Source organism: Microtus ochrogaster, chromosome 10 (assembly GCF_000317375.1).
Source record: "Microtus ochrogaster isolate Prairie Vole_2 chromosome 10, MicOch1.0, whole genome shotgun sequence".
NCBI lineage: Eukaryota > Metazoa > Chordata > Mammalia > Rodentia > Cricetidae > Microtus > Microtus ochrogaster.
The window spans coordinates 76,112,491-76,122,422 of NC_022016.1; the positions used below are offsets into that span (position 1 = coordinate 76,112,491).

Consider the following 9,932-nt stretch of genomic DNA (forward strand, 5'->3'; position numbering starts at 1 on the left):
GAATAACCAGTTAGGAGACCCATCCCTGGGGAATAACCAGTTAGGAGACCCATCCCTGGGGAATAACCAGTTAGGAGACCCATCCCTGGGGAAGACTGTTTCTCCCACTCTTAGCATCCCTTAGTTGCCTGTTGTTCTTTGTATGTGGATGGGGCCCTGGGAGATTTCCCCTTTCGACGTTAGCATGTTTATTAGTGTGTTTCTGTGGGTCTTGTTTAGGCAACCATATTGTTGAGGCGAAGCTTCCCTATCGTTTCTAGGAAACAATCTCACAGCAACTTCCCTGGTCCTCTGCCTCTGTTCCTTTCTTCTGTGATGTTCCCTGAGTCTTAGGTACAGGAGTTATGTCATAGATATATCAGTTGAGGCTGGGCACCCCAGATTACTTGTTGTTATTATTAGTTTTCCAAGACAGGGGTCTGTCTGTGTAACAGCCCCGGCTTTGTAGACCAGGTTGGCCTCGAACTCACTGAGATCCACCTGCCTCTGCCTCCCGAGTGCTGGGATTAAAGTCATACATCACTGCCTAGCAAATAATTATTTTCTAATCCTTTGTTCTTAAATATTTTAGTATATTTCCTCACAATAGTACAGATATAGTATAATTGCAAAGATTAGAAACATTACATAAGTATAGTATTATGATCTTTGAATTTATTCAAATTTTGTCGTGTCTACTAATATCTTTCATAGAAAAAGAAAATAATTGTTGGGCATGGTGATTCATGCCTTTAATCCCAGCTCTTGGGAGGCAGAGGCAGGTAGATCTATATGAGTTTGAGGCTAGGCTAGCTAGTCTACATAGTGAGTTACGGGCCAGCTAGGGCTATGTCATGAGACCTTTATTCCCTTCCCATCCCCCCTCCCAAAGAAAAAGAAGAAGGAAAGTGAACTTCTTTTATTCTGGTCTAGACTACAATATGGGATCACACATTATAAGTAGTTGTTGGGGGCCTGGACGATGACTCAGTGGCTGCATGTTTGCTGTTCTTCCAGAAGAACCAAAGTCTATTCCCAGCAACTAACAAACATCAGGAGGCTCAAAACCACCTGTAACTCTTAACTCTCAGGGACCCAACACCCTTTTCTGACCTCCTCAGTACCTTGTATACTTGAGGCATACACATACACACACATGCACACAACAGAGAGAAATAGAAATATTTTAAATATTTTAATAAAAATGAATCTGTAAAATAGTTTTAAAGTTTTTTTTCTTTAAACTGGAACAGTTTCTTAGTCTTGTCTTTTGTGACTTGACAGTTTTGAAAAATGTGTTTATTTTATAAGCTTTTGTTTTAACTTGAGTTTTGATGTTTCTTCATAACTAAATTCAAGATTATGCATATCTGCAGGAATACTGCAGAGCTGGTATACTGTCTCAGTGACTCACTCAGGTGTGTGATGGCTGTGTATCCCATGGCAACAGCAACTTAGTTCACTTGTTCAAAGTGGCATCTACCGGATTTCTCTACATAAAAACAGCTTTCCATCTTGTGTCTTTTTTCCTTTGGTTTTTGTTTTTGAGATGGAGGTTTATGCATGCGCTTAGGACTGTCTTAAACTCATGGACTCAAGTAACCCTCTGCTCCTCTCCCCACCAGTAGCTGGGACTATTGGTAAAGTGACTATTTTAGCTCTGTGCTTAATGCATGTCTTTTGGGAAGATCATTTGAGAATACCCACAAATTTTAACATTAATTGATGATGCTTATTTGAAACAGGTATTACTATAGAGATCACCAAATAATTGTCTAATTCCATCATTATTCCTTATAATTTTTTCTTCCTGCAATATAGGAAAGCCTCTTTGTTATCTTTTATTTGTTGCTTTATCAACTTTGTCCCCTTTGACTTCTGTTTTTCGCTGTGTATGGTATCTTTTTTTTTTTTTTTTGGTTTTTCGAGACAGGGTTTCTCTGTGGTTTTGGAGCCTGTCCGGGAACTAGTTCTGTAGACCAGACTGGTCTCGAACTCACAGAGATCCACCTGCCTCTGCCTCCCGAGTGCTGGGATTAAAGGCATGCACCACCACCACCCGGCCTGTGCATGGTATCTTATGCCTGCAGTCATTACTACCATTATCCACGTTGATACAACAGCCTTTTCCAGCCTTACTGCCTTTGTTGTTCCTTCAGCGTTTCTTCATGTGTTAGACTTCCTTCCCTGGCTTTCCGTAACTGTGTATCAGGCTCACTTTGTACTCTGCTAGCCCTTGCATGGGAATAATTTGGTTTTCCTAAAAACTCTAGTTCCATTTAGTGGAGAATGCTTTTTTAAAAAAAAAATGCTGGGGCTAGACATGGTGGCACACAACTACAAGTTCTTGTGGGTCTGAGGTATGAAGGTAGTAACTTTAAGGTCAACCTGGCTAAACAACAGATCTAAGTGCTAAGTGTCATTCCTCACTGCCTCTATGATGCCATTGCTTGTAGGGTCTTTCAGTGAGCAAGACTAGAAAATAAACTCACACCTCACTTTGACCTGGACATCATTCTAATTAATTAACTTCTTGGGTTGGGTGTGTTATTATTGTACACGTGTGCCATGGTGTGTGTTTGTATAGAGTTTAGAGGATGATTTTCAAGGGTTGGTTCTCACCTTGGACCTTGTTGAGTCAGGGTCTTTTTTGTTGTTGTTTCTCCTGCTGCACCATATACTCCATGCATGCTTGCCTGGAAGCTTCTGGGCAATTCTGTTTCCACCTTTATCCTCTGTAGAAATGCTTAATTACAGATGTGTACCACTGCATCTGGTTCTTTACCTAGTTTCTGGGGATTAAACATGTCAATGGCTGGGTGGTGGTGGCAGCTCCTCCTTTAATTCCAGTAGAGACTGGCATATCTCTGAATTTGAAGCCAGCCTTGTCTACAAAGCAAGTTCCAGGACATCCAGGGCTACGCAGAGAAACCCTATGTTGAAAAACAAAACAAACTAACAACAAAAAAAAAGCGTGTCAAAGAATCAGTTTCTAAGTCCAGAAGCAAGAGTAAGAATCCAACTATCTTGTATAAAGTTTTTCTTACTTTAAAACAAATGCCAACAATAATCCAGGCAAATTAGAGCAGAGCCAGAACAGAATAGAAGCTTCAAGAGGAAGCACCATCGAACTCATGGTTAGGTTGGCATGTGGGGAAAAAGGGAATTGAGTGAAGAAGAGAAGTCAAGGTTTACACTTGAGTTTCTAGCTTGGGAAGCTTGGTGAGTTTGTTTCAGACGGAGAACAGAGGAGGAGGAGCAGGCTCGGAGAGAAGGATGATGAAGTGTGCTGTTTCAGCATACCCACAAATTAAGAAACAAATTCTCAGAAGTGACACTGTGTGTCCAAGATGACTGGAGACCCAGAGCTGAGATTCCAACCCAAGTCTGTCTGACGACAAATCTCTGTGTTGCTCAGCACTGCCACACCTCCTTCCACACTCAGAGTGGGAATGTGGACCAACCACTAGGGATGGGCAGCCCATGGGGACCACTTACAGTGTGAGTAACGTGCTCTCTTCCATGTCTGGAGAATATTTCCACAGGCATAATTCCTATTATTAGCATGGTGCCTGCTGTGACTCAACACTGCCGTCCTCTGGTTCCAGCGTGAAAGCACTGAGATGCACCTGATACTGGGGTGTTTATGATGTGTCTTGTGTATGAAGCAGTATGGCATGTGTGGTACAGTGGAAAGATCTTGGGGATAGAGACTGGATATAGACGTTCTAATGATGTAAAGAAAGCTTGGTCAGTGGAAGAGGTTGTTATTGGGTCTCTGAGCTTTACGTCTGTATATCCAGTTCCGTCAGGACTCCCTTAACCCACCAGCCTATTCTACACCACACACATGTAAAGAGATAGCAGCACAGCGTTGTGGGTGGTACAGTGTGCAGCGTAGTCCAGCACTTTAGAGTGAACAGATCTGAATTCAGATAGCAGTGCCAGGCTGCTTGAAGGAAGGGAGTTACTTATTCTGAGTTCCATTTTTTTTTCTCATTAGTATGGTTCAAGATGTAAAGATTATCTAGAAGTTTGAGGCACACAGAGGCCTTCAGTGAAGACTAATTATATTCTCTTGCCTTTTCCATCCCTTTAACCTTAACCGTCGTTGCTCCTGATTTCTGTCACTAGCAACTCCAAAGTTTACATTTTTTTTGTCTTTTTCCCCTAAGGGCAGGAATTGAACCCAGAGACTCATATCAAGCCTATTTTATTAATCATCTAATCTAGACTTAAGATTAAATGATAGAGTAAATGTTAATTATTTTATGTCTACTACTGTTAAATTATGAAAATCACATACAAAAAGAAGGTTTAGTGGGAAAAGCACTTGTCACAAGCCTGATGCCCTGCATCCCATGTAAACTCAACCATCTGTGATTCCAGTGCCTGCATTCAGGAGGATGAGATACAGAGACAGAACCACCAGAAGCTGGGAGCCAGCTAGCCCTTCCACAGCAGTGCACAGCGAGAGACCTGTCTGGAGCCAAGGTGCGAGGCAAGGACTGACTCCTACATTGTTCTCATCTGCCTCCACATTCCCAAACCTTGGTAGACTTGTACCCATACTCGGAACATACATCATACACATGCACATGTGTACACACGTGCGCACACACATACATGCACAATACATACACACAATCGAGTAAATAGTTTTACAGTACTTGAAAACAATCATTTTCAACAAACCATTTGCGCCATTCATAGGTCAATAAGATTTCAATAGACGCCTTTGTTATTTCATTTTTATGTTCCTTATACTAAAGTATTGACCAACATTCTCATCAAAACTATACTAGGAGAGCTGGTAGTTAAACATTTACCAGCGGCATACCACTAGCTGGAAATGGTACCAAAGATCCTAGTATCTAACATCTCTTATCATCTTACATAGTCTCAGCTTGAGGCTTAGAACTTGTCCCAGTCACAAGCAAATGGATGGATGGCCATATCAGATCATGTGCTGTTCCTGTGCACTTTAACACTGCCTCCCTGGACATCCAGGAAAATCTGTTTTCCATGCCATTCCGGAGGACGGACAGGCAGTGAAGAGGCGTGAAGCTAGTTGTTACCAGTTCAGCTGATAAAATGTCCTTCTCTCAGGACTTCTAGTAAGTCTGTATACCTGGCCTGGGAGGAAGAGCCGAGAGGATTAGGCCTAGACAAAGACCTGCCAAGTCCTCTATATGGGCAGACAGTAGAGCAGGCAAATAAGCCATGTCTTGTTTGGGGACTTTTCTCCCCTCTCTTTTACTCAACTCCCTGAGGTGTAGTCTTTAACTGGGAATTAAACAGAGACTTGGCCCCACGGGAGCCAGGTCTGAACTTGGCTTCCGGGCCAAAGCACTCTCCTTGGCTCTCGTCACTGGGAACATTACTTCAACCTTATCTTATTTACCCAGAGTCTCCTCGGGAGGTGAGCCAGGGATTCATAAAAATAGGCCTTTACTTTTACATGAAGCCCTTTCTAGCTTACAGAGCCTTGTCCGTGCAAGCTGTATAAGCCCCCTAATGGCCTTGTGTGGTGAGTAGGAAGGAAATAGTAAATCTATTCATTGATAAGGAAAATGAGGTTCAGAGATATGGAACCTATTTTAGGGCTGGAATCCAGGTATGCTAACCCAAAAGTTTGTTGTCTTCTGTGAAAAAGAAGTATTATACCCTAGAACTAAAAGTACTCAGAATTATTGTAGTTATTTGCGATAAAAGTGCTTCCCATTCACTTTCATTGTACCTTCATATCGTGTTTTTGAAGTAGATGTCAAAACTCCACATTAAATGAATAAGAAACCAAAGTTCAAAAAAACCTGAGGAAGTTGTCCTGCATCACACAGCAGACCTGTTCAAGATCCTGGGTTTAAGCCCGGATCTCAGTTCCCAGTGTCACACCCATAGCTCTGAAGTAAGTGAATAGCCCCGGACACATGAAACAGTATTTTTGAGAAAGAAAACAAAGTAAACTGAGTGTCCACTGCTCAACTGTTAATAACTATTCCCTGTGAACCACATCTTCAGATTGTATTGGGTAAGAGGGATGTAAAATAGATTTGATCGCTGTGCTTAAAAGTGCTTATATTTGTGTGGGGGTGGTGGTAGTAGTGCATATAAATGATTAAGCGTAAATTGTGTAAATCCTGGAATATTAGGAGAGGCAATAATGAGGACAGGGAGATCTTTGAGAGAAAATTACTCAGGAGAGTCCAGGGAAGTCTTTTTGAGGAAATGATATGTAAGTTGAGACCAGAATCCAAGTCATAGTGAGGCAGAGAACAGTGTGTACTTGAGCAGAGAAAATGGCAAGCGATAAAGCCATAGAGAGGCAGGCAGGGGTCAGGCCGGAAGGATCTGTGCCCATCGGGAGGGATCTGAGCTTTTCTCTCAGTGAGAAATCGTGAAGAGCTTTCAACCAAGGGAGACTTATGAACTAATTTATATACAAAATATCACTCTGGCTATTGAGAGGAGTGAAATTGCAGAGGCAAGATTGGAGACATGGGAACAAGAGTTTTGTTTTTTTTCTTTTCAGAAGCCCAGGTGAGATGGAAACCTAGACTAGGCCCAAAGTAATGTCAGTGAAAAGGGAAACCTGTAAGTGGTAAATTGAAATATATACCAGATATTATCCTGGGTATTATAAAGTTTCTTATTTAAACTCACAACCAAGAAATGTAGTTATTTTCCAGACTTTTTAGGTGAGGAAGCTGAAACTGAGAGACTTAATGACCATATTTTATATTTTCTCCTCCTTCAAATAATAGTGATCTCTTGTGTAGAAAAACTCATATTCAAAACCCGGAGTAGGTATCATGTTGATGTACGTGGAAAACTCCGTATGAAATCCTGTCTACCCCAGATGACAGAGTCAGTCTAGATAGGGAACATCTGTGCTTAGAGATGAGTCTGGTAGAAAACTGTATTTGACCTAGCTCACCATCAAGTTACCAGTTCTGGATTCTAACTCAGAAATCCAGATAACTTGACACAAATGTCTCATGTCACAGATAAGGAAACAAAATCTAAATTCCAAAGCGTCTGGGGGCTGCCAGAGACACATAAAGGACAGAGACAGAATGGGGGCTACACCAGGTCTTTAAACACCCAGCCATTGGTTCCCATAGCTATGTTGTCTGATGGACCCAAAAGTCCTTTTTCTGTATCCAACAAACTGGGTGAAGAAACGGCAGATCTCATTTCTGCTCCTGGGTGGTCTCTTGCAGAAACACAAGGTCTGTGTCATTTACATAAAGAAGGTATAAGTCCCCTAAGGTAGCCAGCCTACATCTGAGAAGCTGGCTAGAGCTGTTCCCAGGATTTGAAGCACCTATTCCTAGACCTCTGAGACCTTCTCTGCTATGTGCTCTCTATACTTTGGGAAAAGATTTTTCTGACCATCACTTTACCATGGCATGGATTATAAAGAGCCAAATTCAAGTAAGGCATGGGCCCCGAATATTGCTATTTGCTGCTATATGACCCCCAAAACAAATCTTTGCTCTGCCACAGGCCTGTTTCTTTATCTGTTGGATACGGAGAGTGGTGTTAACTTCTGAAGGGCTTACTATGTATGATGGCGTGGAATCAGAACTAGAAGTTGCACAATTCCAGGTCCCTGGCACGGAGTGGATTCACCAGAACTCTTGGCTGCCTGGTGAGATAGAGTTCATCAGGTGGTATGTGGTAACTACGGAGGTCTTCCTGCCCATCCCAATGCCAGCCCCCTCCTCCTCTGCTCTTCCAGAGTCTCAGCTGATGACCAGAGGTGCCCAGGACTCAGAATCACTTCCTTCCTTGTATTCAGGGGAAGAGCCCCAGAGCCCGCCCTCGCTCTTCACAGGCCACTGTCTGAGTATAATTTTAGAGAGGCACCTTCCTGTCTTAAAAGATCTTCTCCACCCATGGGGAGGAAGGAGCAAGCATTCAGCCCATCACTTCACCAGCTTTGTGTCCCCGCACACTCATATCCCGAGGAACACCCCGACACTGAAAATTGGATGTAATGTTCGAAAAGTATTTGTGGAATAAAAGTTTGTAAACCTTTCTACTTAAAACGTTAGAAATAAAATATTAAGAGCCATCTTGTTACAAATTTTTTAAATGATGAGATTTGTCCAACAGTTGTGTGTGTGTGTGTGTGTGTGTGTGTGTGTGTGAGAGAGAGAGAGAGAGAGAGAGATGTATTGTGTGTGATGTATGTGTGCCACAGAGTTTGTGTAGAGGTCAGGGTACCACTTCAGGATTCAGTTCTGTCCATCCATCATGGGCTCTGGCATTGAAATCAGATCATGAGACTTGGGCAACAAGCAGTTTTACCCACTGAACAATCTCACCAGCCCCACAGTTTTTCTCAAAACCAATATGGAATGTAAAAATATTTCCACATGCTTCAGTGTAGCAGGCTTTCTTGGACTGCCAGCCCCCAAATTATGACAGGAAGACTTATTAGTTATGAATGCTGGGCCTTAGTTTAGGCTTGTTCTGCTAGCTCTTATAACTTATTTTTAACCTATTTCTAGTCATCTACATTTTTGCCTTGGTGCTTTTTACCTTTCTTTCATTCTATATGTCCTTTCCTGCTTTCTTCATGTCTGTTTGGCTGGCAGTTGCCTGGCTGACTGTCCCCTGGCTTTTCCTGCTCTTTTTCTCTCATTCTTCCTACTAATCCTCATTGCCCACCAGCCCCTCCTAGTCCTCTGTTGCCTGGCACGTCCAATAGGTGGCGCAGGGGTCGTGCTCACAGCCGCGCATCTATAATCCACAAGCATTCTTAGCCACCCTTTACAAATAAGGGAAAGAGGAGACCTTTTCTTTTTCTTTTCTTTCTTTGTTTGTTTGCCATTCAGCTCTTTATTAGACCAATCCGGTGCCTTAAGCAGGTAAGGGGAAACAAATGTAACAGATCTTTACATAGTTAAACAAATGCAGCACAGCTTAACATAGTTAAAGTAATATTCTACAACATAAATGTAACACATCTTTATATAGTTTAACTAATATTCCACAACACTTCATAGGTAAGTGTTCAACACATCTTTATTATCCTTATAATTATACTCACTGATTGTGAGCTGTGTGGATTCACTGAGCAGGTTCTAAATTCTCTCAGAAGTAGAACTCTGATTCTAAAGTCTGTCCAGCTGAAGGATCTTAAGTAGCTTCCCAAAACCTGCAGTGTATGAAACCCAAATATAAGGCTGTAATTGAGGGTTCTTAACTCTTAGTGCCCAGCCTACTTTTGCAGTCTGAAGTCTTTTGTACAGCTTTTAAAAATATATAGAATTTAGTGTCCCACTTCAGCTGCTCACCTGATTTCTTCCTCTGTGACACTAGTATTCTACATCATAAATAACATAATAGCTTATGATAGCTACTGGTGACTGCCGTTATTAACTGCTGGTTAGTATGTAAGAACTTGACACTTGACGGACATTTAATCCTGACAAGAGCCCTGTGAAATAGGTTTTTTTTTAATTTTTTTAAATATTTATTTTTATTTTATGTGCAATGGTGTTTTGCCTGCATGTATGCCTGTGTGAGTGTGTTCGATCCCCTAGAACTGGAGTTACAGACAGTTAGTTATGAACTGCCATGTGCTGGATATTGAACCTGGGTCTTCTGAAAGAGAAGTCAGTGCTCTTAACTGCTGAGCTATCTCTCCAGCCCCAAATAGGCTTTGTTTTAAGGTTAAAAAAAAAAAAAGATTAAACAGAGAGAAGTTAAATAGATGTTGAATGCAACAGTTATCAAATACAACAGATTTAGAGCAGGATTTAGCTCAGCCCTCGGTGTTAGCATTGTGCTGTCAAACTCCCCATAGGTCAGATGTTTAAACGGACTTTGTACACACTGACTGAAGCTCTGTAAAAATTGGCTATTAATCACTGTCATCACCTCCTCTTCCTTGGATGCAAAGATCTGATTACACAGCAGCTTACTGATCTCAAAGGCAC

The 9,932-nt window shown here is 41.8% G+C and overlaps 1 long non-coding RNA gene across 1 annotated transcript in view; it reads left to right on the forward strand.

Annotated features, from left to right (window-relative positions):
- LOC113456639 overlaps positions 1–8,051 on the forward strand; it is a 13,315-nt gene extending 5,264 nt beyond the window's left edge. The window contains exon 3 of the long non-coding RNA XR_003377393.1: positions 7,489–8,051. This is a non-coding gene — a long non-coding RNA (uncharacterized LOC113456639). The remainder of the gene's footprint in view (positions 1–7,488) is intronic.
- Positions 8,052–9,932: the final 1,881 nt, after the last annotated feature.